The sequence below is a fragment of the Lithobates pipiens genome, unplaced genomic scaffold (genome assembly GCF_037356315.1).
Source record: "Lithobates pipiens isolate NorthernLeopardFrog02 unplaced genomic scaffold, aLitPip1_a1.2 Scaffold_10, whole genome shotgun sequence".
Classification (NCBI taxonomy): Eukaryota; Metazoa; Chordata; class Amphibia; order Anura; family Ranidae; genus Lithobates; species Lithobates pipiens.
Window position 1 is genome coordinate 101,198,370 of NW_027507686.1, and position 27,310 is coordinate 101,225,679.

Genomic DNA, 27,310 nt, shown 5'->3' on the forward strand with positions numbered 1-27,310 from the left:
TGGGGATGACCGTGATATGAGCCCGAGTAGTATCAGTGACGAAGGTGGCCGTGTTCCCTATGTCATTAAAAAAGGTCACCATATGAGGGCTAAGGATGGGGAATAACATCTTATAATACGGGAGGGTGAAGCCATCCGGTCCAGGCGCCCTCCCAGGTTTAGCCGTGTTAAACGCCGACTCCAACTCCTCAGGAGTTATCGGGGCCTCCAATTCAGCTACACTGTCAGGTAATAATGTGGGAATCTGACTAGAACTCACATACGCCTCCATCAGAGGTCGTCCTCCCGGAGGGGGCGGTAGATTGTAAAGGGTATTGTAAAAGTTTTTGAATGCAGCCGCTATCTGGTGCGGGAGGCCGACATCCACATTCGCTTCCGACCTAATTCGAGGGACATAGGTCTGTGTCTTAGTGTCTCGGACCGCCCGCGCCAGACTACGCCCGCACTTATTACCCGATTCATAGGCCACGAGTCTGCATTTTTGTAACGCCGCCTTGGCTTTGTAGCCAAGGAGGTCATTGACCTGGCTTCGAAGAGAGGAAAGTTCAGCCTCCACGGATGGATCCAGGGAGGCCTTGTGTTTTGACTCCAGAACCTGGAGTTTGGCCAGAAGCGAGTCCAATTGTTTCCCAGTCTCTTTTTTGATGCGCGAGCCATGTTTAATCAGGACACCCCGAATGACCGTTTTGTGTGCTTCCCACACCGCCCCCGGGGAGGAGTCAGCCGTCGTGTTCGTCTGAAAGTAAAAAGTAAGCTCCCTAGTCACCTCCTCCAGTATCTCAGGTCGCTGTAACAAGCTGTCATTGAGACGCCAAAAACGTGTCCGCCGAAAAGAAGTGGCAGACAGCTTGTAAGTCAGCATAATGGGGGCATGATCCGACCATGTCTTTTGACCTATTGAGGAGGCCCTGACCGCATGTAATTGGCTATGGGGTATAAGAAAGTAATCAATTCTTGTGTAAATTTTGTGTGGAGGAGAGTAGAAGGTATAGTCCCTGTCACCCGGGTGCTGTAAGCGCCAGATATCGACTAGTTGTGACTCATGGAGACACGCGACGATACGCTTACGGGCACTAATAGGTAAGGAGGACGAACCCGCCGAGGTATCCACGTGGGGGGCCAGGGGTACATTCCAGTCTCCGCCCAGGATCAGTTGGCCCTCCTGGAAGGCAGTCAACTTGGTCAAAAGACGCCGCACAAACGCGTCCTGGCCCTCGTTAGGGGCGTAGACATTCGCTAGTGTCAACCGTGCACCTCCCACCAGTCCTTTGAGGAAGACATAACGTCCTTCCAGGTCTATCTCGGAGTCCGTGAGAGTCCAAGGTACATTACAGGAGATGAGGATAGAGGCACCTCGAGATTTAGTTTTATTAGTGGAGTGGTACGTCAGAGGAAAGAATCTGTTCTTGAGGACCGGCAACCGATCCTCTTTAAAGTGAGTTTCCTGGATATAAGCTATATCAATTTTCGCCCTTTTTAGGTCATGCATTAACATACGGCGTTTCTCTGGGGTGTTAAGCCCTTTCGCGTTTAAGGAGTACAGTGACAGGCTGTCCATCCTCAACCAGAAGGGGAGAGAGACCGGGAAGAGAAAGAGGGGGGGGGGGGGAAGGAAGGGGGGAAAGAAGAGAAGGGGGGGTTAAAAGTGGGAGAGGGAAGGACTCACAGCAGGGTGTCCCTTAAGTCCAAAAAAAAAAAAAAAAAAAAAAAAAAAAAAAGGTATTGTCAGGAGAGGTATAGGAAGGTAAGGGCGGGACAACAGGGAACAAGGGGAAGGTACAGAAAAAAAAAAAAAAAAAAAAAAAAAACCTAAGGACAAGCAAAATGCTTGCGTGGCACGTCTCTACCAAAAAGTGGCCGAGAGCGTGCCGGCCTATGTGGGGAAGTGACCTGGGACAGCCAAGGAGTGGGAGCCCTCGACTCCCCCCGACCTCACGGAACCCATGGAGCTGTACGAGCGTGGGTCGTCAGCAGCCACACGCTCCCCCCATCCCGCCCCCCCGACCCCAAGAGGGGTCAACGGGGGGGGGGAGGGGAGGGCACACATCAGGAGCCCAGCAGAAACTCATGCAGGCAAAATTAAAACAGAGAGGTCAAACATAACATAAGAACAGAAAGAATGCAACCCTAACAGCCAGGCGACCATGGTAGCATCAGCAGCAAAACATCCGCGACCCCCACCAGCCGGGGGGGGCACTACCCCAGCCATAACAAGGGGGAGGAGGGCATGGGTGACCCTCTCCTCATCACCCCAGGAGGGCAGCATCCCCACCCCGGGTACCCCACACAAACAGGTAGAAAGTCAAGGCGACCCCTCAGTGGAATCGCAAAACCAGCATGTGGAGCGGCACCTCAATCACATGTAGTCCAGCAGACCCCTGAAGCGCTGGATGCGGGGGGACAACATCCCACAGTCATGGGGGGCCCCCTAGGACAATCCCCGGGGCCGAAAAAAAAGGGAAGGGAAACCAACCCACCCTCCCGGGAAGCCACTCCAAGTCAGCCGGCACCATATATCGGAGTATTTATAAGTCCCCATCAGATTCCCCAGGACTCCCCGGGCAGGCAAATCAAAGATAAAAGTACATTAGCCCACCCCACCACCCCATAGCAGTCCGCCACCTTTACCAGTCTAGAGGGCAGTCAAGGAGGGTCGCCTCTCCGGTCATCAACTTGCGGGGCCCAGAGGGGTAGAGCAAAACCGGGTAGAGAGCAGCAGGAGCATACCAGAAGTCAGGCTGATAAAGTGCTGGAGGCCCACCTCACAATTCACGCACTCCCTCCCTCCGGCGTGGGTGTTCGGGATCCGCGGCGGCGTCTCTGAGGCCTCGGCGGGGCCGACCTCCATGAGGACTGCAGCCCGGACCTTCCCCCCGTTGGAGGGAGAAACATCAGCCAGTTCGGGAGAAGAACAGGGTCAGCGTCCAGGAAAGTAAATAGAGCCGGGAGATCGCCTGGGGAACGGAGGTGGAACGACCGCTGATCTCTCCTGAAGATCACCGTTAGGGGGTACCCCCAGCGGTAAGTAACCCCCCGCCGGCGGGCAGCCTCCAACACAGGGCGGAGCATGGCTCTTCTCTGTAGGGTAGCTCTGGAAACATCAGGTAGAATCTTAACGGGCGCCCCATCAAAATCCACATCACCCGCCTCCCACGCTCTACGCAAGATCAGTTCCTTGTGGGAGTAATGGTGGAGACGGCAGATAACATCTCGCGGTCTATTAATGTCCTGCGACCGTGGCCCCAGAGCCCTATGTATCCTGTCAAATTCCAGGGTCTGCGGCAGCGGAGAGCCAGGCAGCCTGCGGAAGATGGCGGTGGCCGTAGCGGCCAGGTCCTCAGATCCGGTCGCCTCCGGGATGCCTCGCAGCCGGAGATTGTTTCGCCTACACCTGTCTTCAATTTCTTCCTGGTGGAGCTGAAGCAGGGTAGCGGCATCAATGTGGGCGTCCTGCAATCTCTCCAGCGCACTAACTCTGGATTCCAAGTCCGTCGCTGAGTTTTCCCCCGCCACCAGGCGCTCCGTGATGGAGCTCAGTTCACCTCTCACCTCCTGTAGCTCCTTGCGGTGTTGTGTCTCCAGGCGGCCGATAAGAGCTTCGATGTCCGTCCGGGTAGGGAGTGCTCTAAGGAGCGCCCACAACTCCGCATTTCCCTCGGTACCCGCCGCAGACACTAGCGGGGGTGTAGTACATGACCGCAGGGCAGGCGGGACATCAGAGAGCGAGTCCGCACCAAGCGAGACAGCCGGCGATGACGGGCCACTCTCCAGGACTTCCTCTCCCTCTGCACGTGCGGCCGCCATCTCAGGGGTAGCGTGAGGCAGTCGGGGCTGTGTCAGGAATTGATTAATCGGCCCGCCGGAATCCCGCGGTCTAGCCTGGCTGGGCTTCCCCTTCGTCTTCTGCTTCCTTACAGGCATACCACGGTCAGGCGGTGGGTGAGGATATCAACGTAGGCTCCGATAGCAGGGAGGAGAGCGGGAGCTCGGATAGCACACAACCTCACTCCGCCATGTCCAGGCCACGCCCTCTATATACCCTCTCTCTATATATACAGTGGACTGTATCCACTGTCCTATCTGTATACACGCGACTCTCTCTATACACTAACCTCTCTATATACACTAACATCTTTGTATATACGAGCCTCTCTTTAAATTAGCCTCTCTGTGTACCCCAGCCTCATTGTTTACTCTAGCATCTCTGTATACTCAAGCCTATCTGCATTCACTAGCCTGTATTCACTAGCCTTATATATACTAGCTTCCTGCTTCTCTGTACACCCTTGCATCTCTGTACACTAGACTCTCTGAATACACTAAACCCTCAGTATACCACAGCCTGTCTTCTGTATACATTAGACTGTAAAAACTAGCTAGAATACACCAGCCTGTCTTCTTTACCCAATAGACTCTCTGTATGCACTACCCAGTCTTCTGTATACACTGTCAGCTTTGATGTATACCCAAGCCTGTCTTCTGTATACACTAGTTTCTCTATATGCACTGTCCTTTCTGTATACTCTCGACCCTCTATATACATTAACCTCTCTATATACACTAACATCTTTGTATATACTAGCCTCTCTTTAAATTAGCCTCTCTGTGTACCCCAGCCTCACTGTTTACTCTAGCATCTCTGTATACTCAAGCCTATCTACATACACGTGTCTTCTGTATTGTGTATTAACTAGCCTTTCTTCTGTATGCTGTAGTCTTCTATATATACCAGCTTCTCTGTACACCCTTGCATCTCTGTAAACACTGTGTAAACTAGCCAGTCTTATGTATACACTCGCCGACTGTATACGCTAGACTCTCTGAATACACTAAACTCTCTGTATACCACAGCCTGTCTTCTGTATACACTAGACTGTAAAAACTAGCTAGAATACACCAGCCTGTCTTCTGTACCCACTAGACTCTCTGTATACACTACCCAGTCTTCTGTATAGAATGTCAGCTTTCATGTATACCCTTTCTGTATACACTAGCTTCTCTATATGCACTGTCCTTTCTGTATACACTCGACTCTCTCTATACACTAACCTCTCTATATACACTAACATCTTTGTATTTGTCTTTAAACTAGCCTCTCTGTGTACCCCAGCCTCACTGTTTACTCTAGCATCTCTGTATACTCAAGCCTATCTACATACACGAAACCTGTATTCTGTATTCACTAGCCTTTCTTCTGTATGCTGTAGTCTTCTATATATACCAGCTTCTCTGTACACCCTAGCACTGTAACAGTGCTAGGTTCCTGTATTACAGAAACAGAACACCAGCAATAAGGTGTATACTGTGCAGGAGGCACACAACACCGACTCTAACTTCTGCACTGCAGATGCATGTATTGCAGAAATTGAACACCAGTAATAAAGGGTAGCTTCAGCTGTGTACTGTGCAGGAGGCACATAACACCCACTGTAACAGTGCTAGGTTCCCTAGCAGTAAAGACGCTGTCCCTGCCTATCGTCCTCTTTCCCTGACCACCGCAACACACTATACAAGGCCGCCGCGCTGGCGGCCTTATATTGTGTGGGGTGTGTACTAAACCCCCCTGAGCTATAATTGGCCACAGGAATCCTGCCTGTGGTGAATTGTGGCTCTCCTCACAGAGGATGTCACATCTGTTCTTATTATATAGAACCTATTATGCTCCTCGTAAACTTTTTCAGTTTGGCCGAACGGCCGGACGCAAGTTGCCCCCGGTGCGGGAACATGGGGGGAGACATGATGCACATGTTTTGGAGATGCCCGAAGTTGATCCGCTACTGGACAGAGGTGACAGGAACCATTGATCGGGTGGTTGGAACCTCCACCAGGATGGAGGCGAAGTATTGTCTCCTGGGATTAGTTGAAGGAGTTGGAAACCCGGGAAGTAGCCAGATGGCAGTTCTGAGATGCCTATTTCAGGCAAGGAAACTGATTGCTCAACCCTGCTTAGCCTCCAATGTTGGCAATGACTTGGTTTTTTTCGCTTGTTTCCCAAGATGACCATGTTGGCGTTTGTCAAGATGGTTGAGAGTGCCCGAAGAGATTGCCTATGGCCCCATCACCTTGAAAGTGCCTGATCTTGTCTGATCTCGGAGGCTAAGCATTGTCGGGCCTGATTAGTAACTGGATGGGAGACCAACTGGGAATACCAGGTGCCGTAGGATTCTTTTTATGTTGTTGGCGTTGACATGGTTTTTTTTTTCCGCTTGTTTCCCAAGGTGATCATCCTGGCATTTGTCAAGAGGGCTGAGAGAGCCCAAAGAAATCTCCTACGGCCACATCCCCCTGAAAGCGCCCGATCTCATCTGATCTCAGAGGCTAAGCAGGGTCCGGCCTGGATAGTACCTAATTAAAGGTGCCGTAGGAATCTTTTTATATTAATGGCTTTGACCTGTTTTTCTTTCGCTTGTTTCCCAAGGTGACCATTTTAGCATCAGTCAAGAGTTTTGAGTATGTCCCAAAGCGTTCGCCTGAGGTCACATCACCCTGAAAGCGCCCGATCTCAGAGGCTAAGCAGGGTCTGGGTCAGATGGGAGACCGGCAGGGTCTATGTTGTTGGCGTTGACCTTTTTTTTTTCACTTGTTTCCCAAGATAACCATCTTGGTATTTGTCAAGAGGGTTGAGAGTGTCTAAATAGAACACCTATGGCCACATCACCCTGAAAGCGCACAATCTCATCTGATCTCGGAGGCCTAGCAGTGTACGGCCTGGTTAATACCTGTATGGGAGACCATCTGTGAATACCAGGTGCCGTAGGCTTCTTTTTATGTTGTTGGCGTTTACCTGTTTATTTTCGCTTGTTTCCCAAGGTGACCATCTTGGCGCTTAACAAGAGGGTTGAGAGTGCCCAAAGAGATCACCTACGGCCCCATCACCCTGAAAGCGCCCAATCTCATCTGATCTCAGAGGCTAAACAGTGTCGGGCCTGGTTAGTACCTGGATGGGAGACCGCCTGGAAATACCAGGTGCCATAGGCTTCTTTTTTTGTTGTTGGCTTTGAACTGTTTTTTTCGCTTGTTTCTCAAGGCGACCATCTTGGCGTTTGTCAAGAGGGTTGGGCGTGTCTTGAAGAGAACACTTACGGCCACATCACCCTGAAAGCACCCGATCTCGTCTGATTTCAGAGGCTTAGCAGCATCAGGCCTGGTTAGTACCTGGATGGGAGACTGCCTGGGAAGACCAGGTGGCATAGAAGGATCTGGTCTGGTTAGTATCTTGATTGGGAGATCGCCTGGGAATACCGGATACCGTAGGATTCTTTTTATGTTGTTGGCTTTGACCTGTTTTTTTTCCCTTGTTTCCCAAGGTGACCATCTTGGCATTTGTCAAAAGGGTTGAGAGTGCACAAAGAAATTGCCTACGGGCACAACACCCTGAAAGCGCCCAATCTCGCTTGGTCTCAGAGGCTAAGCAGGGTTGGGCCTGGTTTGTACCTGGATGGGAGACCGCCTGGGTTTTCCAGATGCCGCAGGCTTCTTTTTATGTTGTTGGCGTTGACTTGTTTTTTTTGTTTGTTTCCCAAGGTGACCATCTTGGCGTTTGTCAAGAGGGTTGAGCGTGCATTTTATCTCAGAGGCTAAGCAGGGTTGGGACATGGTTAGTACCTGGATGGGAGACTGCCTGGGATTTCTCGATGCCATAGGCTTTAGTTTTAAGCTGTTGGCATTGACTTATTTTTTTTATTTTTATTATTCTTTTATTAAGTAGAACAACATAAATATAACAGTCAACCATACAGCATGACCCAGGGTCACAATTACATGCTAACAAAAAATAGGCAGCCAAATAACTCTGGGTTCTCAGAGGGGAGTCCTACAGTTTCATGCAGAAAATAGAGAAACCCCACCTCCGACATGTAGTACAGTATAACTAGTGCAGCTCCGTTCAGACAAATGTAATCATGGAGAACAACTGGGACCACAGCGAGCCAGCTTATCATGACCTACGTGAACCAGAGTAAAATATGAGCCGGTCATGTCCAGAACCCTGGGGTTCTTCTGGGTCCCGAAGGCTAGTAAGGAGACAAGGCATAGTTAAAAGGGAGGACGGGGGAAGAAGAGAGTGCAAAGACGGAGAGAGAGGAGGTGGGGGGATGGCGGCGGGGAAAAAAGGAAAAATAAAGACAAAAAGGGAGGGGTGGAATGCCACCCAGGGCAGACATGGCCTACGTAGGTAAACGTTAGATGTTCAGTCGTTTTCTGGGACGGAGGCACTGCTCACCTCCCGAATGTAGTCTCGAGTACCAGTAAAGTACCTCCAGGGCCTCCATGTAACACTAAATGCCTCTTCAGTGTTGTGAAGGGTGGCGGTCAATTCTTCCATCCGGAGAATATGATTGACTTTGGAATACCACAGCACCTTGGATGGGGGCTGAGGCTGCCTCCACAGTGCGGGAATGCAGGCCCGGGCGGCATTCAGGAGTTGCATCGTGGGGTTTTTATTGTATTTTCGAACAGGCTGTTCGGTCAAGTGTAGAAGGCACGCTACTGGGAAGCCAAAAGTTCCTCAAGGTTGGGCATGCCCAGAAAAGGTGTCCCATGGTCCCCATATCTGAATTTCACCTCCAACAAACATCCGGGATCGATCTATCCATTTTATTCAGAAGGTATGGGACTCTATACCAGCGTGAGACTATCTTGTATCTTGATATTGGTTTGCGATGGAAGCTTTATGTACTAAGGTCAGGATCTTCCCTATCTGTTGTGGGGTAAATGTGATGCCTAAGTCCCTCTCCCATTTGTGGATAAATGGTGGGGGTCGACTCCTCCTCCTGACTACTCAATAGGTTGTACAGGAGGGAGAGGGTGTGTCGCACAGGTTCCCTTTTGTGACAGATGGATTTATAGGGTGTCAGGTCTCTAGGAGTGTAGGGGGCCCTTTGTATGGCCAGAAGAAAGTGACGAAGTTGATAAGCACTAAACAAGTCAAGCGGAGGGTCAGAAAGCTCGACGACAGTTTGCGTGGTCGGGAGCCCTCCCGTGGACCACACCTCTCCCAGACGCTGTTTCCCCACCACTGTCAACTGTCGCAGATTCTTGTTGGTAAATCCCGGTGGGAAGTCTGGATTACCTATAACCGGAGTCATTGGTGATGGCAGGGGAGCAATGTGTGTGCAGCGGAACAACCTCCGCACAACAGCCAACGTAGCTCCCACTACGGGGTGACCTCTGAGGTCTTTTGGTAGGGAGGATAGGAGCCACGGGGAGGTCAATAGGGGAATGGAACCATCCTCAATCTCCATCTCCACCCACTGCTTGTGTGGGCCATTACAATGCCAATCAACGACTCTCGCTAGCAGAGTCACTCTGTAGTATTGTCTCAGATCTGGGAGACCCAGACCCCCCTTGTCCTTTGGTCTGGCAAGCAATTGCAAATGGGCTCTGGGCGGTTTGCGCGCCCAAATAAAGTCCCGGAGCAGCACCTGCAGTTGTCTGAAAAAAATTGGGGGTAACCGGATCGGTAATGTCTGGAACATGTATAAGATCCGAGGGAGGGCCATCATTTTGAATGCATTACAGCGCCCGAACCAGATCAGTGTTAAAGCATGCCAGTTTCCCAAATCAGATTTCAGTCTATCCAGGAGAGGGACAAAATTAAGCAGGTACAATTGCGCTAAATCCGCTGCGATGTCAATGCCCAGTTAACGTATAGATTTTTCAGCCCAGTAGAATGGAAAAGCGGACCGGAGCCTCTTGGCCTCACCATCCGGGACCGATATATTCAATACAGCCGACTTGGCGCAATTGTTTTTATAGTTTGATAGGCTGCCGTGTCGCTGTAGAGACGCAAGTATTTTGGGAAGCAAAATGTGTGGATTGGAGACGGAAAAAATTAGATCGTCAGCGTACGCCGCAATTTTGTGGTGTGCCGAGGGTTTGGATATGCCAGTAATATTCAGGTCATTCCAAACGTGACACATAAGTGGTTCCAGTGTCAGAATTAAAATTAGGGGAGACAGAGGGCACCCCTGCCTCGTCCCATTAGTGATGGGGAAAGAGTCCGAGCACCCCTCGGTCACCCGTACCGCTGCCGACGGCGTGGAGTAAAGCGACATTACCCAGCTCATCATGTTGGGGCCAAGACCTATATGTTCCAGGGTGGCCTGCATAAAGTGCCAGGCCACCCTGTCAAAGGCCTTCTCCGCGTCCGTTGACAACATAAGCAAGGGCCTTCCCTGTACATGCGCCGCATGGATTAAATTGAGGACTCGGGCCGTATTGTCTCTAGCTTCCGACTTATTTATATTTTTTTGCTTGTTTCCCAAGGTGACCATCTTGGCGTTTGTCAAGAGGGTTGAAAGTGCCTGAAGAGATTGCCTACGGGCACATCACCCTGAAAGCACCCGATCTTGTTTGATGTTGGAGGCTAATAGAGTCGGGCCTTGTTAGTACCTGGATGGGAGACCGCCTGGGAATACCAGGTGTCGTAGACTTCTTTTTATGTTGTTGGCGTTGACCTGTTTTTTTTTCGCTTATTTCCCAAAGTGACCATCTTGGTGTTTGTCAAGAGGGTTGAGAGTGCCTGAAGAGATTGCCTATGGCCACATCACTCTGAAAGCACCCAATCTCGTCTGATCTTGGAGGCTAAGAACAGTCGGGCTGGTTAGTACCTGGATGGGAGACCACCTGGGATTACCAGTTATTGTAGGCTTCTTTTTATGTTGTTGGCGTTGATTCGTTTTTTTTTTTTGCTTGTTTCCCAAGGTGACCATCTTGGCATTTGTCAAGAGGGTTGAGAGTGCCCAAAGAGATCGCTTACAGCAGCATCACCCTGAAAGAGCCCTATCTCTTCTCTTCTCTGAGGCTAAGAAGGGTTGGGCCTAGTTAGTACCTGGATGGGAGATGGCGTTGGAATACCAGGTGCCGTATTCTTCTTTTTATGTTGTTGACATTGACCTGTTTTTTTTTTTCACTTGTTTCCCAAGGTGACCATCTTGGCATTTGTCAAGAGGGTTGAGAGTGCCCGAAGAGATCACCTATGGCCCCATCACCCTGAAAGCGCCCAATCTCGTCTGATCTCGGATGCTAAACAGTGTCGGGCCTGGTTAGTACCTGGATGGGAGACCGCCTGGGAATACCAGGTGCCATAGGCTTCTGTTTTTTTATTTTTTTATTTAGTAGTATATAAATGATCATATTGCATGGATATCAGAGCCAATGGTAAGAAGTCTGATGAGAATAGCACGTGTACAGCTTTGCGGTCATATCAAGATGAGATTAAAGCTCCATCTCGTTGGGATCCTCTACCACTTAAAATATTATTGATACTAGCCCTGCTACCCTCGAAGAGTTTAGATATCCATAGATAGAGGAAGAGTATTGTGTAGTAGTCAAATGGGGTCGGAACATACCATTTTCTTTTCCCTTTTTTGAGTTAAGAAGGGAAATAGTAGAACTGAAAGGAGGGAGAAGGGTAAAGAGAAGATTGGGGAAGGAAATGGCAGAAAAGGAAAAGAAGGGGTAAGGGGGTGTCGTGGGTAGAGTGGATAGGATGGGGTCCCCTACCAGGGAGCAAGAGACGCCCTCGGCTCACCAGCTCATCAGCTGTCCAACGTTTGGAACAGCGATCTCCAACGATCACCATGAGCTTACTATGTCTCGCGGAGGTATTCTTCCGAAAAGCGAAACTGGGTCCAGTAGAACCATCTGTTCCCATGCTCCTCCGTTTTATCCCTCATTGTGGCAGTCAGGTCTTCCATTCGTTCAATATCATTTACCCTTGCGAACCACTGGGTCACCATTGGAGCAGATTGCTCTTTCCACTGACTTGGGATGCAGGCCCTAGCTGCCTTGAGGAGATGTTTAAGTAAGGACTTATGATAACGCTTTCTCGACATAGGAGTTAGATTGAGAAGAACTGCTGCGGGATCATTGGCTAAGGAAATGTCTGTGAACTTGTGGATGAGTCTCAGGACAGGCTGCCCGAATGTTTGTAATTTAGGGCATTCCCAGAAAATGTGGAGAATGGTGCCAGCCTGTTGCCCACAGCGACAGCAGCGGTCAGATTGACCGGGGAATATTTTGGCCAACACCACCGGTGTACGATACCAGCGTGTGATCAGCTTATATGAGATCTCCTGATATTTACTGCAGAGTGACGACTTATGGGCGAAAAAGAGTATTCTGTCCTTCTGTAGTTTGGAGAATGTAGTTTGTAAGTCCCTTTTCCATTTAGCTAGGAAGGGTGGATCCGTGGAGGATTGTGCGTCTGTCAGGATTTGGAGGGAACCACGAATTGGGCCATCATCCAGGCAAAGTTCCTCGAAGGGGTGGAATTGTCTAGAGAAGAACGAATGGTTAGGTAGTGATCCGAGGAAATGGATTAGCTGTCTAGCTCTCCAGCTATCCAATGCAACAGGTACTTGCTCTAGCAGTATGGTCCCCGTGGGAATCAAGCCCGTGGGTCCAAGAAATAGGGCTGCTCTCAGAAGCCCTTTCGGGGCTTGCCTGGTAAAGGCCTGGTCAGACAGGCCCGGAGGGAATCTAGGATGTCCAATAATTGGGGTCATAGGAGAAGGGAAGTTAGTCAGGTGGGAAAGGTGAAAAAAACTATCCATCTCGGCGAGCGAGGGGCCAATTAACGGGTGAGTAGTCACACAGGGCTCCAATGGCCTCCCCGCCCAAGGCAGACCAGCCAGTGGAACCCGCGCCATCTCCTGCTCTAGCTTGACCCATAGCTTCAGTTCCCCATGCCGGTGTCTTATCACATATGGTCCCCCATCGGATAGTGTCCGCTGTGTACTGCGCATGCGCAGTACACAGCAACACAGATTCCGAAAATTGCCGAGCATGAACGGCGCCTGCGCACTGAGTCCAGGTTCTATCCCCACTATCCAAGTGGACATAGAGTAAGAATATAAAAGAGCCGAGCGCAGCGAGGCCGAGCCCGAAGCGTGGCGAGCAAAGCTCGCCTGCGAGGGGCCCTCTAATATTCACAACCCTATGTCCGCTTGGATGGTGGGGCTACCACCTCCACTCACCGCGCAGGCGCCGTTCAGCTTCGGAGATTTTCTGAAGCTTCGTCTGCTCCGTACTGCGCATGCGCAGTACGGCGCGGACACTATATCATGGCCGGACAGTATATGGCAGAACACCGGCACCAGTCAACCACCGGTGTCATGTGCGTCGCTGTGTAATATAGAGCAGGGTCCGGGAAGCCAATACCTCCCCGCAATTTCGGTCGCAATAGCATTGCCCTACCAATACGCATATGTTTTCCGCGCCAGAGGAACTTGATAAAGATTGAGCGAACCGCATGAAAGAAAGTCTGGGGTATTTTGATAGGTAAGGCTTGTAGTAGATACAGAAGTCGTGGCATCGCGTTCATCTTCAACACATTACAGCGTCCGAACCATGACAGAGCTAGTGGGTCCCATCTTTTAAGGTCCGCTGTAAGCCCATAGGCTTCTTTTTATGTTGTTGGCTTTGACCTGTTTTTTTTGCTTGTTTCTCAAGGCGACTATCTTGGCGTTTGTCAAGAGGGTTGGGCGTGTCTTGAAGAGAACGCTTACGGCCACATCAACCTGAAAGCACCCGATCTCGTCTGATTTCAGAGGCTAAGCAGCGTCAGGCCTGGTTAGTACCTGGATGGGAGACTCCCTGGGAAGACCAGGTGCCATAGAAGGATCTGGTCTGGTTAGTGTCTTGATTGGGAGATCGCCTGGGAATACTGGATGCCGTAGGCTTCTTTTTATGTTGTTGGCTTTGACCTGTTTTTTTTAGCTTGTTTCCCAAGGTGACCATCTTGGCGTTTGTCAAGAGGCTTCAGAGTGCCCAAAGAGAGTGCCTACGGCCAAATCACTATACTATATATCTATATCTATAATAATAAATAATATTTTTAGTTATTATATATAAGATACTATATAGGTGATTTGGCCGTAGGCACTCTCTTTGGGCACTCTGAAGCCTCTTGACAAAGGCCAAGATGGTCACCTTGGGAAACAAGCTAAAAAAAACAGGTCAAAGCCAACAACATAAAAAGAAGCCTACGGCATCCAGTATTCCCAGGCGATCTCCCAATCAAGACACTAACCAGGGGGGGCGTGGCCTAGGCATGAAGGAGTGAGGACGCTCTTTTCCGGAGCTCCCGGTCCCTGACCCCTCCGCACCCCTTTACCACAGTCTGGTCGCATATTTCGGCATCGCCGACATCCCCGCGCTTTGGCGGAACACAGCCAGCCGAGCGGGGTCCGCCGCTGCTGCCATGGACAGGTACTTGGTCTCGCTGCAGCCTCCGGCCTCCACGCCGGATCCAGCCAAGATGGCGCCCGCGGCCTCCGGCGCTCCAGGACACGCGGCACAGAGGGAAGGTGAGCAGACTGCTATGCAGGGACACGACATGCCCCCGTTCTCCCCGCCTAGTGACTTGTCCCCGTGTCTCCCCCGCTCACTGTCCATGGCCTCGCTTGACAGCCCGGACCATAGCGGCCTGCCACCCTGGTTCCCTCACAACTCCCAACTGTCCCAGAGACCCTCCTGCAGTGGAAGCCTCATCCCAGGACCGAATGGCCAGGCTGCTCTCGCCTCAGACACACAGGGGGAACCACCGCTGCCACCAACACCGGAATTATTGGGGGACAAGGCCATCCTAGCTTTACTCCAAAACCTTCCCACTAAAGCAGACTTTAGCTGTATGGCAGCCAGGGTAGAAACGACCTTGCGACATGAAATCGCAGGGGTCAAACGTGACGTGTCGGCTACGAACGAGCGGGTGACCACCCTGGCATCGGATGTGACCTCCCTGACCACTGATGTTTCTGGCCTGCAAGCCGCACATGATACCCTTGCTGACAGAGTCGCACAGTTGCAACTCCTAGTGGATGACCTTGAGAATCGCAACCGCAGACGCAACATCAGGATCAGAGACTTGCCCGAAGCCACTGGCCAGGCAGACCTCAAAGCCACAGTTACAGCTATATTTAACGCCTGTCTGGACCGCGCTGTTGACACAGTAACAGCCATTGATAGAGTCCACAGGACCCTGGGCCCCAGGAGCCCCACAGAGAACCGGCCACGTGACGTTTTATGCTGTCTCCACAATTACTCAGTTAGGGAGGATGTCCTGCAAGCGGCGTGGCGCAAAGGCAGCATTGATTTTGACGGGGCCCAAGTCACCCTTCTGCCAGATGTATCCCGCAAGACCCTCCAGATGAGACGCTGTCTGCGACCCCTTCTGGAACACCTAACTGAACGGAGGATTCCATACAAGTGGGGCCATCCGTTTCACCTTATAGTGCGCAAAAATGGGAGGCCCCTTGCGCTACGACACCCTTCGGAGGTCCCGTCCTTTCTGGAGGCTTTGGGCCTGCCCTCGGTTCAGGTCACCGACTGGTTGGCTCCTGTTGTCCCCCAGGGAGCAGTGGCCCCGACGAACAACCCCTCAACCAGGCCACAGAGAGTGAGACGCCACCGTCGATCCCAACTTCAGAGATCGCAGGCCCCTCAAGATCGTGAACCCTGAGAGAGTACAGTAATTTTCCGTTATTCCTGTGTTATACCCTTTTTTTATTTTGTTTTGTTTTCTCTACCAACATGGATGGCTGGAGTATCCAGCTTTGTGTTATTTACCATTCCACGGGCCATTGTTCCCAGCGCCCCCGCTAGGGGAGAGGAAGGACATTGGAAGAACACAGTTGGACACTGCGCTTCCTGGACGAAGCCCTGAGTTATTGGCGGTACTGTTCACCATTCTCGTTACTGTTTATCTACAGGTGCCCTAGTCTCGGCGCTCTTTGTGTTTTTGGACTGCCTGGTGGTGCCCCCCGGGTGCCCCTGGGCGGCGTTCCTGCTCCCTCCCCCTCTCCTCCCCCCCCCCCCTTTTTTCCTTTTTTTTTTTTCCTTTTTTTTGGGGGGGGGGGGGGGGGGAGGGGTGGGTGCCTGGGTGGTATAAAGTTATCTATACTCTGTGTTGAAAAGTTTAATATGTTGGTCTAATTATGCACTGTTCTACTGTTGTTAACTGCCCGATACCTGCTGCAGTGATGTTCTATAATGCGTTTGATGTCGTAGTTAAGATGCCAAAGAAGCTCCGTGCACGCCCGATTGCGACTGCCAGACCCCAGACGACGTGAATTTTTCACGAAACGCGTTGGGTGGCGTGACACGCTGACTTGCCTCATGTGAACTGGTACCAGAAGGGATATCGATTGGTGTTCGCGATCGGCCGACGCTTGCCCAGTTTGATGATATGCCCGATGTTCTTTCATGTTTGTAAGTGCATCTCTTGTTTTATATTTTTGTTTTAATAAATGATTTTACACTATTTGGAGCATCTTTTCTCTTCTTTTTCTTTCTCTCCGATAGGAGCTTTAGCAATTCCCCGATCTATCCCCACCCCTCCTACCCTCCTCCTCCCTACTAACTCCGGACCTTCTCCGCTTCGTTACTGCTTTTCCTTTTTCTCCTCCTCTTCCTCTGTGCTTGAACTCTATTTCTACTACTGACTCTGGTGGGGACCGCCGGCCGGGTACCACTGCCGTCATGGCCCTGAAGCTGGTTTCCTGGAATGTGAAAGGGCTGAATGTACCTGAAAAAAGGTCCAGCTGCCTGACATAATTGTGGCGGATGAAGCCCCAAATAGTTTTCCTCCAGGAGACCCATTTCAGGACAGACCAAATACCACGGCTTTATAGTAAGCACTTCCCCCTGGCCCACCACAGCACGTCCCCTACTTCCAAATCGAGAGGAGTGTGTGTTCTTGCTAAAAACTTGCCGTGGCGCCTGTTAGCTGTCCAAGCCGATAGTGAAGGGAGATATCTCTTCATTAAGGGAACTCTCCACTCGCAAACTTTTACTCTTGCCAACCTATACATGCCGAATGTGGACCAGCTGCCGGCCTTAGAAGCATGCTTGGATGCCCTGGCTGCATTCTCGGAGGGTACTTTGATCGTTGGGGGGGACTTTAACCTCACCTTGGACCCCCGCAGAGACTCATCATTGGGCACCTCTGCGATTTCTGCGAGAACGCGTTCACACATAAGAGAACTGCTACACTCCCACCGACTGATCGATGTGTGGCGTACGCTTCACCCACAGGATAGGGACTATACGTTCTTTTTCACCGCTCATGGTTCTTACTCACGTATAGATATGTTTTTAGTCACCCACAATGCTATCCCGGCGGTTTACAGACGCTCAGATAGGCCACATAGCCCTGTCTGACCATGCCCCGATTTCTTTGATGCTGAAGCTACAACAGGAGTCGCGTGGTCAGTCCTGGTGGAGACTGAACGAGTCTCTCCTGAAGGACCCTGAGACCCACGCAGACCTGCTTAGGGAATTAGAAAGTTACTTTGATCATAACCGTGATTCTGTTTCCAACCCCCTCATGTTATGGGCGGCTCATAAATGCTACATTAGGGGCATTCTTATTAAACATGGTCATAGACTCAAAGTGGCCAAAACTGAGGCTCTCTCCAAACTTATTGCCAAGTTGCATGCGTGTGAACAACGACACAAATCCCAGCCGACTGCTGCGCTGGAGGTGGAGGTGAGAGATCTTAGAGAACAAATCAGAGATTTCTCTCTCTTTCAGGCTAGAACCAGACTCATGTGGGTCCGCAGGACGTATTATGAATATGGAGACAAGTGTAGTAGGTCCCTAGCGAACTCCCTGCGTGCCCAACGCAACGCGTCCTTCATTCCAACCATAACCTCCCCTTCGGGTGCCAAGCTTCATGATTCACGGGAGATAGCGGAGTGTTTCCGATCTTTCTATGAAGCCCTTTATAACTTGCACCCCCGGGACTCAGGAGACGCCCTCCAGGCCGGCACAGCGGCCATTGACGAGTACCTAGCTTCGGCAAACCTCCCGTCGCTGACACAGGAAGAGATAGAGCTTCTCTCGCAACCTATCTCCCCGGAGGAATTGTCGGCAGCGTTAAGAGACTCACCCAAGGGCAAGGCACCAGGCCCAGATGGGTTTACGGTCCCTTATTATAAGGCCTTCCTCTCCCTGTTGTCCACGCCGTTTGTGTCAGCTTTTAACGCCCTATTGGAGGGCCAGACCTTTCCACCGGAGCTGTTGCAGGCAAGCATCTCGGTCATACCCAAGCCGGAGAAGGATCCGCTTCTCTGTGCGAACTACAGGCCCATCTCCTTATTAAACAGCGACCTTAAGCTCTTCACTGAGATACTGGCGGAGCGGTTGGCGCCCATTCTCCAACGCCTGATACCTCTGGATCAGGTGGGGTTTATTCGTAACAGGGAAGCCCGAGACAACACTACCAGGACAATCAATGTTATAGAACGCGCCAGACGCCTTAAACTACTGATTATGTTGCTCTCTGTGGACGCAGAAAAAGCGTTTGACAGGGTGAGCTGGCCTTTTTTGCTAGCCACCCTGCGAAGCTTGGGTGTACCCCCCCCCATGCTTTCATGGGTTACAGCTCTTTACTCGTCACCGATGGCGATGGTTAGGGTCAATGGGTTTGCCTCGTCGCTTTTCACTATTGGCAATGGAACGAGGCAGGGATGCCCGTTGTCCCCCCTTTTGTTTGTCCTATCGCTTGAACCCTTGCAGCACCACATCAGGCAGAACATAGACATCAAGGGACTGGACACCCCCTCACACCACCATAAGGTCGCAGCCTTTGCAGATGACCTCTTGTTCTATGTCTCGGAGCCTCACATTACATTGCCGAATCTCTTAGCGGAAATAAGACGATATGGCACCCTGTCAAATTTTAAAATTAACTTACAGAAATCGGAAGCACTCAACATCTCCCTGTCTACCAACGCCAAGACGAGCCTAAGCACTAATTTTCCCTTTCGTTGGGCAAATGGGGCTATACAATATCTGGGTACCAAGGTTCCCCCGGACCCACATCTGATTTTCCAATTGAATTTCCAGCCGCTTCTAAAATTTTTTGCCGTAGATCTAGAGAGGTGGTCAAAGTTGGCGACCTCTTGGTTTGGGAGATGCAATGTGCTCAAAATGAATGTAATGCCCAGACTCTTGTACCTATTACAAGCCTTACCGATAAAAATCCCCCAATCATTTTTTAAAGCCATGCGCTCCATCTTTATTTGATACGTATGGCAGGGCAGGCCTCCAAGACTCAGCCGAACATTACTGCTCAGATCAAAAGACAAGGGAGGGATTGGCCTCCCAGATCCGGCATGGTACTATACGGCGGTGCACATGAACAGAGTAGTTGACTGGTGCAGACACCTGAAGGATAAGCTGTGGGTTCGTCTGGAGCGTGAATCCGTACCATTTCCAGGTTTGCCCTGGAGTGGACCGGGCTGGTCGGGAGCGACGCAGGCACACCCACTCAGTGAGCCAACGTTACAAGAGCTAGACAGATATTTTACCCTGACGGGCGTGCCCAGTTTCCCTTCGCCCATGACTCCTATTATTGGACACCCACGCTTTGAACCCGGCATGACGGAAAAGTCTTTCCGCCTCGACCCTGACCGGGACCTTGTGCGGGCCTCTTCTTTTCTTGGCCCTAGGACGTGGACAGCGGTCTCCACTATGTACGAGGCGTTAGCAACCACGGCCCTGGGACAGTGGAAGCTTGCCCAACTCTCCCACTTCTTGAAATCTTTGCCAAACAGTGGCGAATTCCGCAGACCCCTAACATCGTTTGAGGAGGTATGCTCAGGAGAGGGACCGACCCGAGGGTCTCTTTCCCTGTCATATCGCATCCTACTGGACCAACTCTCCCAGGGTAACCTGGTGTTCGTGGAAAAATGGGAGCGAGACCTGCATGTCCGGCTCTCGCCAGACCAGAAGAACCGCGCGCTTCTTTTTGCGCACAAGTCATCCCTATGTAGTAAATACCAGGAAATAGCTTATAAAATTTTGACCCGATGGTACAGGACCCCCACTGTCCTGGCGGCTATGTTTCCCGGTCACAGCCCTTTGTGCTGGAGATGCGGTGAACAAGCCGGCACGTTACTACATATCTTCTGGGAATGCCCTCAACTGGCCCATTTCTGGAGACAGGTTCTCAATATCATTTATGACCTCACGGCTATTGATCTCCAGAACAACCCAGCTGCGATCTTCCTCAATCTGACCCCACTCTCGAGCAAGAAGTACCATAAATCTCTCTTAAAACATCTTCTGAGTGGGGCCAGGGCATGTATACCTAGCATGTGGAAACAGCAGGCCGCTCCACTGGTGTCTCACTGGTTTGCAAGAGTTTGCGACATCTACCGTATGGAACAGCTCACATCAGCGTTAGGCGACAGGCAGGAAGAGCACACTGCTCGTTGGTTGTCTTGGAGCCTGTTCAGGTTTTCCGACGCATACAGATCCTATCTGTAGGCTCTGGCACGTGTATAGAGGGAAGGGTCCGGCCGTGGGAACCTATCGGAGTCCTCTTTCTTTCTCTCCCTTCTCGTATACCACCCTGGTTCACTCTCTCCCCCGTCTGCCTCGTAGCACTGTTAGCCCCCTATAACTTTCATTCTTTCTACCCCCATCCCCTTCTCCTGCCCATTTGCTCCCCCCTCTTTCCCTACCCCCTAACTCCCAAGTATAATTAAAATACATGGTGATTGCAAGGATCTTTTCGTCTTGTTCCCTCGATTTCCCAGCCAGGGGTTTGGCGGCCCTCGGGGTGGTCCCGGCTGAGCTCTTTGACCAATAGAATGAAGGTGACCGATGTTAGAGGCCCCTCAGTCTGGGCCTTGAGGGGGATCGCCCCGGGGACTGCCCTGGTTTATAAGTAGACACTGGGGTGCCAGATCATTAGAGTGGGATAATGTGGTGGCCTAGCCACGGCTGGGGCTGCTGCTGACATAAGTTGTTAGGTTTCCCCCGGTCCCCCACGAAGTATTAACTATGTATTTTTGTTAACCTGGAAAACTGAGGGATCTATGTCTTTTACAGTTTGTCTTTGTATTACCTGCAATCCGTAAATAAAGAATAAAAAAAAAAAAAAGAGACTAACCAGACCAGACCAGATCCTTCTATGGCACCTGGTCTTCCCAGGGAGTCTCCCATCCAGGTACTAACCAGGCCTGATGCTGCTTAGCCTCTGAAATCAGACGACATCGGGTGCTTTCAGGTTGATGTGGCCGTAAGCGTTCTCTTCAAGACACGCCTAACCCTCTTGACAAACGCCAAGATGGTCGCCTTGAGAAACAAGCAAAAAAAATTGGTCAAAGCCAACAACATAAAAAGAAGCCTATGGGCTTACAGCGGACCTTAAAAGATGGGACCCACTAGCTCTGTCATGGTTCGGACACTGTAATGTGTTGAAGATGAACGCGATGCCACGACTTCTGTATCTACTACAAGCCTTACCTATCAAAATACCCCAGACTTTCTTTCATGCGGTTCGCTCAATCTTTATCAAGTTCCTCTGGCGCAGAAAACATATGCGTATTGGTAGGGCAATGCTATTGCGACCGAAATTGCGGGGAGGTATTGGCTTCCCGGACCCTGCTCTATATTACACAGCGACGCACATGACACCGGTGGTTGACTGGTGCCGGTGTTCTGCCATATACTGTCCGGCCATGATATAGTGTCCGCGCCGTACTGCGCATACGCAGTACGGAGCAGACGAAGCTTCGGAAAATCTCCGAAGCTGAACGGCAATTTTCGGAATCTGCGTTGCTGTGTACTGCGCATGCGCAGTACACAGCGGACACTATCCGATGGGGGACCATATGCGATAAGACACCGGCATGGGGAACTGAAGCTATGGGTCAAGCTAGAGCAGGAGATGGCGCGGGTTCCACTGGCTGGTCTGCCTTGGGCGGGGAGGCCATTGGAGCCCTGTGTGACTACTCACCCGTTAATTGGCCCCTCGCTCGCCGAGATGGATAGTTTTTTTCACCTTTCCCACCTGACTAACTTCCCTTCTCCTATGACCCCAATTATTGCACATCCTAGATTCCCTCCGGGCCTGTCTGACCAGGCCTTTACCAGGCAAGCCCCGAAAGGGCTTCTGAGAGCAGCCCTATTTCTTGGACCCACGGGCTTGATTCCCATGGGGACCATACTGCTAGAGCAAGTACCTGTTGCATTGGATAGCTGGAGAGCTAGACAGCTAATCCATTTCCTCGGATCACTACCTAACCATTCGTTCTTCTCTAGACAATTCCACCCCTTCGAGGAACTTTGCCTGGATGATGGCCCAATTCATGGTTCCCTCTCTAGGTCCTACCAAATCCTGACAGACGCACAATCCTCCACGGATCCACCCTTCCTAGCTAAATGGAAAAGGGACTTACAAACTACATTCTCCAAAACCACAGAAGGACAGAATACTATTTTTCGCCCATAAGTCGTCACTCTGCAGTAAATATCAGGAGATCTCATATAAGCTGATCACACGCTGGTATCGTACACCGGTGGTGTTGGCCAAAATATTCCCCGGTCAATCTGACCGCTGCTGTCGCTGTGGGCAACAGACTGGCACCATTCTCCACATTTTCTGGGAATGTCCTAAATTACAAACATTCTGGCAGCCTGTCCTGAGACTCATCCACAAGTTCACAGACATTTACTTAGCCAATGATCCCGCAGCAGTTCTTCTCAATCTAACTCCTATGTCCAGAAAGCGTTATCATAAGTCCTTACTTAAACATCTCCTCAATGCAGCTAGGGCCTGCATCCCAAGTCAGTGGAAAGAGCAATCTGCTCCAATGGTGACCCAGTGGTTCGCAAGGGTAAATGATATTGAACGAATGGAAGACCTGACTGCCACAATGAGGGATAAAACGGAGGAGCATGGGAACAGATGGTTCTACTGGACCCAGTTTCGCTTTTCGGAAGAATACCTCCGCGAGACATAGTAAGCTCATGGTGATCGTTGGAGATCGCTGTTCCAAACGTTGGACAGCTGATGAGCTGGTGAGCCGAGCGCGTCTCTTGCTCCCTGGGAGGGGACCCCATCCTATCCACTCTACCCACGACACCCCCTTACCCCTTCTTTTCCTTTTCTGCCATTTCCTTCCCCAATCTTCTCTTTACCCTTCTCCCTCCTTTCAGTTCTACAATTTCCCTTCTTAACTCAAAAAAGGGAAAAGAAAATGGTATGTTCCGACCCCATTTGACTACTACACAATACTCTTCCCCTATCTATGGATATCTAAACTCTTCGAGGGTAGCAGGGCTAGTATCAATAATATTTTAAGTGGTAGAGGATCCCAACGAGATGGAGCTTTAATCTCATCTTGATATGACCGCAAAGCTGTACACGTGCTATTCTCCTCAGACTTCTTACCATTGGCTCTGATATCCATGCAATATGATCGTTTGTTTGTAACTATTTGTATCACACATTCTGTGAAGTTGCCTTTGCATTGTATGTCGCATACTACTAAATAAAAAAACAAAAAAAACAGAAGCCTATGGCACCTGGTATTCCCAGGCGGTCTCCCATGCAGGTACTAACCAGGCCCGACACTGTTTAGCATCCGAGATCAGACGAGATTGGGCGCTTTCAGGGTGATGGGGCCGTAGGTGATCTCTTCGGGCACTCTCAACCCTCTTGACAAATGCCAAGATGGTCACCTTGGGAAACAAGTGAAAAAAAAACAGGTCAATGTCAACAACATAAAAAGAAGAATACGGCACCTGGTATTCCAACGCCATCTCCCATCCAGGTACTAACTAGGCCCAACCCTTCTTAGCCTCAGAAAAGAGAAGAGATAGGGCTCTTTCAGGGTGATGCTGCTGTAAGCGATCTCTTTGGGCACTCTCAACCCTCTTGACAAATGCCAAGATGGTCACCTTGGGAAACAAGCAAAAAAAAAAAAAACGAATCAACGCCAACAACATAAAAAGAAGCCTACAATAACTGGTAATCCCAGGTGGTCTCCCATCCAGGTACTAACCAGGCCCGACTCTTCTTAGCCTCCAAGATCAGACGAGATTGGGTGCTTTCAGAGTGATGTGGCCATAGGCAATCTCTTCAGGCACTCTCAACCCTCTTGACAAACACCAAGATGGTCACTTTGGGAAATAAGCGAAAAAAAAACAGGTCAACGCCAACAACATAAAAAGAAGTCTACGACACCTGGTATTCCCAGGCGGTCTCCCATCCAGGTACTAACAAGGCCCGACTCTATTAGCCTCCAACATCAAACGAGATCGGGTGCTTTCAGGGTGATGTGCCCGTAGGCAATCTCTTCAGGCACTTTCAACCCTCTTGACAAACGCCAAGATGGTCACCTTGGGAAACAAGCAAAAAAATAAAAATAAGTCGGAAGCTAGAGACAATACGGCCCGAGTCCTCAATTTAATCCATGCGGCGCATGTACAGGGAAGGCCCTTGCTTATGTTGTCAACGGACGCGGAGAAGGCCTTTGACAGGGTGGCCTGGCACTTTATGCAGGCCACCTTGGAACATATAGGCCTTGGCCCCAACATGATGAGCTGGGTAATGTCGCTTTACTCCACGCCGTCGGCAGCGGTACGGGTGACCGAGGGGTGCTCGGACTCTTTCCCCATCACTAATGGGACGAGGCAGGGGTGCCCTCTGTCTCCCCTAATTTTAATTCTGACACTGGAACCACTTATGTGTCACGTTCGGAATGACCCGAATATTACTGGCATATCCAAACCCTCGGCACACCACAAAATTGCGGCGTACGCTGACGATCTAATTTTTTCCGTCTCCAATCCACACATTTTGCTTCCCAAAATACTTGCGTCTCTACAGCGACACGGCAGCCTATCAAACTATAAAAACAAATGCGCCAAGTCGGCTGTATTGAATATATCGGTCCCGGATGGTGAGGCCAAGAGGCTCCGCTCCTCTTTTCCATTCTACTGGGCTGAAAAATCTATACGTTAACTGGGCGTTGACATCGCAGCGGATTTAGCGCAATTGTACCTGCTTGATTTTGTCCCTCTCCTGGATAGACTGAAATCTGATTTGGGAAACTGGCATGCTTTAACACTGACCTGGTTCGGGCGCTGTAATGCATTCAAAATGATGGCCCTCCCTCGGATCTTATACATGTTCCAGACATTACCGATCCGGTTCCCCCAATTTTTTTCAGACAACTGCAGGTGCTGCTCCGGGACTTTATTTGGGCGCGCAAACCACCCAGAGCCCGTTTGCAATTGTTTGCCAGACCAAAGGACAAGGGGGGTCTGGGTCTCCCAGATCTCAGACAATACTACAGAGTGACTCTGCTAGCGAGAGTCGTTGATTGGCATTGTAATGGCCCACACATGCAGTGGGTGGAGATGGAGATTGAGGATGGATCCATTCCCCTATTGACCTCCCCGTGGCTCCTGTCCTCCCTACCAAAAGACCTCAGAGGTCACCCCGTAGTGGGAGCTACGTTGGCTGTTGTGCGGAGGTTGTTCTGCTGCACACACATTGCTCCCCTGCCATCACCAATGACTCCGGTTATAGGTAATCCAGACTTCCCATCGGGATTTACCAACAAGAAACTGCGACAGTTGACAGTGGTGGGGAAACAGCGTCTGGGAGAGGTGTGGCCCACGGGAGGGCTCCCGACCACGTAAACTGTCGCCGAGCTTTCTGACCCTCCGCTTGACTTGTTTAGTGCTTATCAACTTCGTCACTTTCTTCTGGCCATACAAAGGGCCCCCTACACTCCTAGAGACCTGACACCCTATAAATCCATCTGTCACAAAAGGGAACCTGTGCGACACACCCTCTCCCTAATGTACAACCTATTGAGTAGTCAGGAGGAGGAGTCGACCCCCACCATTTATCCACAAATGGGAGAGGGACTTAGGCATCACATTTACCCCACAACAGATAGGGAAGATCCTGACCTTAGTACATAAAGCTTCCATCGCAAACCAATATCAAGATACAAGATAGTCTCACGCTGGTATAGAGTCCCATACCTTCTGAATAAAATGGATAGATCGATCCCGGATGTTTGTTGGAGGTGAAATTCAGATATGGGGACCATGGGACACCTTTTCTGGGCATGCCCGACCTTGAGGAACTTTTGGCTTCCCAGTAGCGTGCCTTCTACACTTGACCGAACAGCCTGTTCGAAAATACAAAAAAACCCTCACGATGCAACTCCTGAATGCCGCCCGGGCCTGCATTCCCGCACTGTGGAGGCAGCCTCAGCCCCCATCCAAGGTGCTGTGGTATTCCAAAGTCAATCATATTCTCCGGATGGAAGAATTGACCGCCACCCTTCACAACACTGAAGAGGCATTTAGTGTTACATGGAGGCCCTGGACGTATTTTACTGGTACTCGAGACTACATTTGGGAGGTGAGCAGTGCCTCCGTCCCAGAAAACGACTGAACATCTAACGTTTACCTACGTAGGCCATGTCTGCCCTGGGTGGCATTCCCCCCCTCCTTTTTGTCTTTATTTTTCTTTTTTTCCCCGTCGCCATCCCCCCACCTCCTCTCTCTCCGTCTTTGCACTCTCTTCTTCCCCCGTCCTCCCTTTTGACTATGCCTTGTCTCCTTACTAGCCTTCGGGACCCAGAAGAACCCCAGGGTTCTGGACATGACCGGCTCATATTTTGCTCTGGTTCACGTAGGTCATGATAAGCTGGCTCACTGTGGTCCCAGTTGTTCTCCATGATTACATTTGTCCGAACGGAGCTGCACTAGTTATACTGTACTACATGTCGGAGGTGGGGTTTCTCTATTTTCTGCATGAAACTGTAGGACTCCCCTCTGAGAACAAAGAGTTATTTGGCTGCCTATTTTTTGTTAGCATGTAATTGTGACCCTGGGTCATGCTGTATGGTTGACTGTTATATTTATATTGTTCTACTTATACTTAATAAAATAAAATAAAAATAAGTCAATGCCAACAACTTAAAAAAAAGCCTATGGCATCGAGAAATCCCAGGCGGTCTCCCATCCCGGTACTAACCAGGTCCCAACCCTGCTTAGCCTCTGAGATCAAATGCACGCTCAACCCTCTTGACAAACGCCAAGATGGTCACCTTGGGAAACAAACAAAAAAAACAAGTCAACGCCAACAACATAAAAAGAAGCCTGCAGCATTTAGAAAAACCAGGCGGTCTCCCATCCAGGTACAAACCAGGCCCAACCCTGCTTAGCCTCTGAGACCAAACGAGATTGGGCGCTTTCAGGGTGTTGTGCCCGTAGGCAATTTCTTTGTGCACTCTCAACCCTCTTGACAAATGCCAAGATGGTCACCTTGGGAAACAAGGGAAAAAAAACAGGTCAAAGCCAACAACATAAAAAGAATCCTACGGCATCCGGTATTCCCAGGCGATCTCCCAATCAAGACACTAACCAGACCAGATCCTTCTATGTCACCTGGTCTTCCCAGGCAGTCTCCCATCCAGGTACTAACCAGGCCTGATGCTGCTAAGCCTCTGAAATCAGACGAGATCGGGTGCTTTCAGTGTG

The 27,310-nt window shown here is 50.6% G+C and overlaps 6 pseudogenes; 4 read left to right on the forward strand and 2 right to left on the reverse strand.

Annotated features, from left to right (window-relative positions):
* The first annotated feature begins 6,045 nt into the window (after positions 1-6,045).
* LOC143948509 (5S ribosomal RNA) lies at positions 6,046-6,164 on the forward strand (annotated as a pseudogene).
* A 695-nt stretch (positions 6,165-6,859) lies between these two features.
* LOC143944071 (5S ribosomal RNA) lies at positions 6,860-6,978 on the forward strand (annotated as a pseudogene).
* Positions 6,979-10,533: 3,555 nt separating this feature from the next.
* Positions 10,534-10,651, forward strand: LOC143945680 (5S ribosomal RNA; annotated as a pseudogene).
* A 323-nt stretch (positions 10,652-10,974) lies between these two features.
* On the forward strand, positions 10,975-11,093 carry LOC143947469 (5S ribosomal RNA; annotated as a pseudogene).
* A 12,221-nt stretch (positions 11,094-23,314) lies between these two features.
* On the reverse strand, positions 23,315-23,433 carry LOC143956500 (5S ribosomal RNA; annotated as a pseudogene).
* A 323-nt stretch (positions 23,434-23,756) lies between these two features.
* On the reverse strand, positions 23,757-23,875 carry LOC143955875 (5S ribosomal RNA; annotated as a pseudogene).
* Positions 23,876-27,310: the final 3,435 nt, after the last annotated feature.